Raw genomic sequence first — 6,000 nt, forward strand, 5'->3', positions numbered from 1 at the left:
AGCCTAAATCAGGGAAAAACACTCTAATTCTGGGTGGATGAAAACAAGATTGTATAATATATCAACGTGCTTACTGTATGAGCATACATAGTTATTTTCTCATCAGAGAGAAGTTCTTGGATTTCATTCATATTCATGTATTCTTCTTAACCCTAATGTTGAGGGCATTACCTCTAGTGTTTTAATGAAAGTTGAGGAGAAGATGGAAATCTCACAAAAAGTATTTATTTGCTGACCTCCCTGAATCTGGGCAGAGGAGATAGTGTGTGATGGATTGTGTAGAGTAGAAAAAAAAATAACATTATTTGCCTCTTGCAAACTGATATGGCCAAGAGAACATAAATGATGAAGCATTAAGGCAGCAAAGTAGAAAGGAAAGTGACAACTGACTTTAAAAGATTACTTTAGAAAGGGGAAGAGATATATTGACTGGTTATATTTTAAAAAGTGGATGAAAACTCTGAGCTATGGAGGAGGGAGCTGGAGTAACAAGTAATATAAGACTTTAGAAAAACTTCAGGTTATGGAGTAAGATTTATGGAAAACACAAGCAAAAATAGAAGCTCTTGCCAAGATTTTGAGAGGTAAAAAAATTAGATCAGCCTTCTCTGTTAAATGAGACATTAGTCAGTATTGCAAGTATTGCAAACTTTAAAAAAGTTGCATAAAAAATTTAACATATGAAATTTATTTTTCAAAGTCAAGGGAATTGAAACAGTGGGACAGAAAAGACTGTATGACCCAAACAAATTACATGTTTTACCAGAACTTTGTCAGCCTTAACTATGAGTGTTTAATCAGCTGTTAAGGAATATCATCAGTGTCCGTGGTCTTTAAAAACTGTAACAAACTTAAGCACTCCACACTAAATAATAGATTGTAATACATTAGAAAACTCTCAATTTATTTGCAACCTCATGACTGATAAAAGGTATCCTACTTTGCTGAGGCTGACCTGTTTTGGTGACTGAATTAATCACAAAGTCCCACAGCCAAGAAGCAGCCCTACACAATGTTATTTATTTTTCTAAAGCCAACAATTGCACTGAGTAATCAAACATAGGCCAGTTTTTCTTCTGCTAGTTCAAACTATTATGGAAGCAGCAGAGGTAGAAGCTTCCCAGTTCTCCCAGGGTGTAGCACACCCAGCAACAGCACAGCCTTGCTTAACCAAAGATGCAGGGAACCCCAGGGGTAGAAAAGTTGGGATTCTGCAGATGGCTGCAACTTGTATGTCACCTTTCAGCATGACTTGAGGTATCTATAAGCTGCAGAATGAAGGAGGTGTGCAGAGCTCCCTGGGGAACAGTACAGGATGAAGAAAGGGTTTTAGGGCCATGAGGCCTTATTAAATGGCACCCAACCCAGTTTTCTCACCGTATGGTTTTGCTTTCTAGTCAAAAAGTGGTTTAGAAAAGGATGTTGATGTTGATGGTACACAGGCCATGTATTTCACCACTAGTTCACTCTTGTTCTGAGACAGCCAGATTATGCTGACAGCATTTGTTAAAACCAGGAGAAAGCAAGAACATCACGGCACGTATAGGTTCAAGAGATTCTTTTCCTGTCTCTGACACTCTTTTTCAATCTCCACCTTCTAATTGTATTTCTGAGCATGTGCAAATGGCAATGTTTATTTTTACTTTCCTAAATCCAGTGCAATATTCAAAAGATTTGCTAAATGCCACACCCCTCCTACACTAATCTTATATACTTGTGTGCTACAAGTCAATAATTTCAAAATAACTGTTATTGCAACATCTGTCTCCTTTTAAAACTTTCCTCACCAGTCAATCTCCAAAGCAGTTTCCCCATCTCTGCCCTCACTTAACTAGTTCTTAACTCACTGCCATCTCCAAGCTGCACAGTATGTCTCTCTGATGAAATGTATCACTGCATTCACTGAAGTTTAGCAGATATACACATGATGAAATATGAGGGATTCATGCATCATCTGTGTACATAAAACAACTTTATTCTGCAGAGTGCAACATGTCAGACCAGCTGCATGTGCTGAACAAGTGGCTTCACCTAGTTTCTAAATGATCTTATTTCTTAATTCACAGTAATTGTGTACTATTTGAACCACCTGAATGTGAACAACACATTAAGGTAGAAAATACTGAAAGCAATTCAGTAAGTGAGATTATCTTAACTGGACTTCTCATCCTTCCCTATGCAAGCTTCCAAACTGGAGCTACATAACTTCTTTTTGACCAGCAGTTTCTTCTCCCTGCTCAACTTTCAATTTCATCCCAAGCTAAATGTCTGTTCCTTTACGTTACAGAGAGGTGAGAGAACTGACAGGCTGGCTGTTATTTCAAGTTGCTTTCCCATAGTAATAAAAAAGCTAACAATACTTCCTAGGGAGTTTTGAAGAAGGAATGCCTAATGCATCTGTATATGCACAGGCTGGAACTGATTTAATGCATGCTTACAGAAGTTTCCTTCTCAGAAATATTATGGATATTGACTTCACTGTGTATCCTATCCACAACAGCCAGGCTTGGGGACTCCCCAGTGATGATTGCATTAGCAGAAATATTACCAAAATATTTTCTCTGTTCCTTCCCTGCTATTCGTTCCGTATGGACAGACTTATGTCCTCACTGACCTGCACAGACCATATTTAAAGAGCTTGAGTTTCAAGCTATATATAGCAGCAGGTCACATCTACAGTCAGAAGATGGCAGCATAGAATAAAATACATGGCATTTGTCGCTTATGTGTGCTAGCCGAATTTCAATTTGATTCTATGTTATAAATGTTGAGTTTATCAGTGCCAAAAACATTTTCACTTTGGTGCTGAATTTGTTACGTATTTTACAGAAGCACAGTCATCTTTTTATCTTACATTTTCCTACAGAATTCCAGTGTTCTTTAAAAATCTGCCCATCTTTGGATCTTCTTCATAGTGGGTCTTTCAAAATGAAACTGTACTTAGAAGCAGAAAAGTTCACATAGTTTACATCCATGTCACAATTACTGCACAGAGTGTGGTAATTCAACTGCTGGCAAGAACTCTTCACTGGCAACTATATTGAAGTGATAGAAGTCCACATAAAAAAAATTACAGTGATGTGAAAGATGCATTTTTAAAAACCAAGGGATTACTCATAAATACAAGCCTAGATGCACCAGTGAGACGGAGTAGTAAACACTGTTCTGGTCTGAAGCTCCCTGAGGTCAATAGAGAGATAAGAAAGCACTTTCTCCTTTCAGAACTTACAAATCAGGAACTGGTGAGAGATACTGAAGCAATCCTGCCTTTCTGACTGCTGATGCAAAGAAAGCCACTGAGACTACATGGAAGCAGAAGCCCAGGTGAAGTCAAATGTCCTGTTACTGCCTTGTTTGGTCTCGGTTACAGTAGCAACGTGATGTAGAGATAGATGTCCACCAATGAGCAAGAGATGACCTTGAAAACTTTGTGTGTCTATTTTGTCAAAGCTGGAAAAGGGAGTAAAATTAGAATATATCAGAGGCCTGAGTCATGCCAGAGGTACTCCTCTACTTGACCTAGCACATTCATGGCAGTGCAAACATGGAGAGGCAGCACACAGTCACTCTGGGGCAACATTTGTGTTGAAATGGATATTTCTTTTAATGGTAATTGCTCATTGTATAGTCCTTAAAAACCTATCATACCGGAATTCACAAAATCTATGCATGTTTTGGATAAGCAGATAAGCATAGTCACAGCTGATGAGATCCCTACTTACTTGGTGGCAGTATCCCGTCTCCAGCATCCTATCTTCAATCTCAGTTGATTTCTTGAGAGGAAACAGCAAGAAATCTTGAGGCAGACTGGAATAAAAAGTGTTCCCATAGGCAGAATTTTCTAACTCCCATCAGTTAAAATTTGGTATATGTCCAAAAGAATTAAGATTAATTCTTACCACAGAATTGAATCTTTACCAATGCAATTCTGAATATTGTATCTTCATTTTCCATTTGAAGCTGTTGTGTAGCATAGCTGTACACTGGTAAGGGAGCTTTTTTTAATCCTAGTTTGCCTCAATTTCAGTTGTGGAGATAGTCTCTTTCGTTTTCAGCAGACTTTTTTTTATATAGTTATTTCTGGCAGGAGTGATTACACAATCTCTGAAGGACAAAGTGAACCCTTACTAACTTCTTTCTGAGTGTTTTTCCAACACTGATATGAATAATTTTAGATATCACAATTCTTTTTAATTATAATAGAAAGTAATGGTCCTTGGCAAATTATTTTAGCTTTTTATGTGATTCTAGAAAAAGACAAAAATAAATGTTCATGTAGAGCCTATATATTTTAAATCCAAGCTTCTGTTGATAATTTTCAAGAATAACTGAAAGTCGTACTTTGGATAATTTAAATGATCATATATTTCCCTGTTATTTCAGTGACCTTCACATCCACCTTGTACTGAGAAAGAAAGCCTCCTTGCTTGTAAAAAGCACCTTGTCCTTTCCCTTTGCTACTTGGACAAACTAACAATATATGTATATAGTAGTAACTGTTTTGTTACTTCTCACAGCTGTGCTCTTCATTCCCTTGTAGCTCACTTTTTCATTGTTATCACCTGATTTGTTATTACTATAATCTACAGTTTAGACAGGAAAATTCTTGGAACAAAATCTTGTGCTTTATTTGTATGAGAGATGCCATGAATTTATATGACAGTACATAAACTACTGAAACAATCAAGCAAAGGAAAACCAAAAGTAAGTCAAAACTAGGATATTGACCTTCCTGATGTATTTCCTGTTTGAGGATTTCAGAGATATTAACAGATGTTGATGAATCAAGCATCACAGTTCTGTGAAGAGGTGGCATATGTTATAGCATCCTCATTTTATATATAAGCAAGAAGTGCTATAGAAATAATGATTCTACTTCTGCAATTACAACAGAAACATGTTGATTCCCCATGCTTTAATCATAAACTGCTCAACTCTCTTCATGTTTTAAATGGTCATTTGTACAGTATTCTACTGCAGAGAAATCTTCTACTTAGCCCCTCTGGCTGAGAAGTAGACCATGCTTTTCACTTGTTCCAAACCGATGAGATGGCTTTTTACTAAAACAGACTACTTTTTGTCCTGTGCATTTCATTTCTAGTTGGATTCAAATGTCAACAAATTGATCTTTGGCAAGCCAAGCTTTCTCCTATGTAATATCATTTCCTTATTGAACTGATTACTTCACTGTATCAGTTGAAATATTGCTTTTAAAGTAATTGGGGACTTACATATCCATGTTCTTTATGCAAATTAAATGAATAGCTATACTTAGTAAATGGGAAAACTGCCTAAGTGCTAGAGCTGTTTCCAACCTGGAAATCCATTTCCCACAAGAGAATTTCGGTTGTTAACCCACACTTGAGTTTGTTACATTTTTTAAGCCCATGTGTCTAAAATGACACTCCTCAATCCGGATCTATTTGAAATACGAGTATATGCCTTGCAAAACTGCTTGTCACCTCCAACTGCTGCTAACCCAGTAAGACACAGTGCACTCACTTTCTCAGTGAATTATCTGCTCAACTGCTTTCTTGGAAGCCCACAGAAATAAGGCTTTGTTGTACAGAAAGAGCTGTTTCAGAAGCAGTCTATTCCTTAACTTCCTAAAATAGGCAGCTTCTAGCCCCACAGTGTTTGAGCGGTCATTGAAAGCAAGTGGGAAGGTGTTCTTCTCTCCCAGGACACCAGTTATTTTTCAGAGAAACACTCTGACTCCTGGCTGTGCCTTCAGGACGTAGCAATGTTGATGATTCGGCCAGGCGTTACACCCTGTCACTCAAGCAGGGCTAGAGCTCCAAAATGTCAACAGCAATGTTCAGGCAAAGTTTAAAAATTTAGCTACCTAGGACATGAGCCAAACAGGCTAAGGAGGTGAGAAAGAGATCTGCCATGGAGACACACTGGAGCAAAAAAAGTGAATTGGCAACATGAGCAATCTTAACTGACAGGATCAGAAGCCAGGAACATGCTGTGAATAGGAACCAAGTATATCAGAAG

This window comes from Colius striatus, chromosome 3 (assembly GCF_028858725.1).
Source record: "Colius striatus isolate bColStr4 chromosome 3, bColStr4.1.hap1, whole genome shotgun sequence".
Classification (NCBI taxonomy): Eukaryota; Metazoa; Chordata; class Aves; order Coliiformes; family Coliidae; genus Colius; species Colius striatus.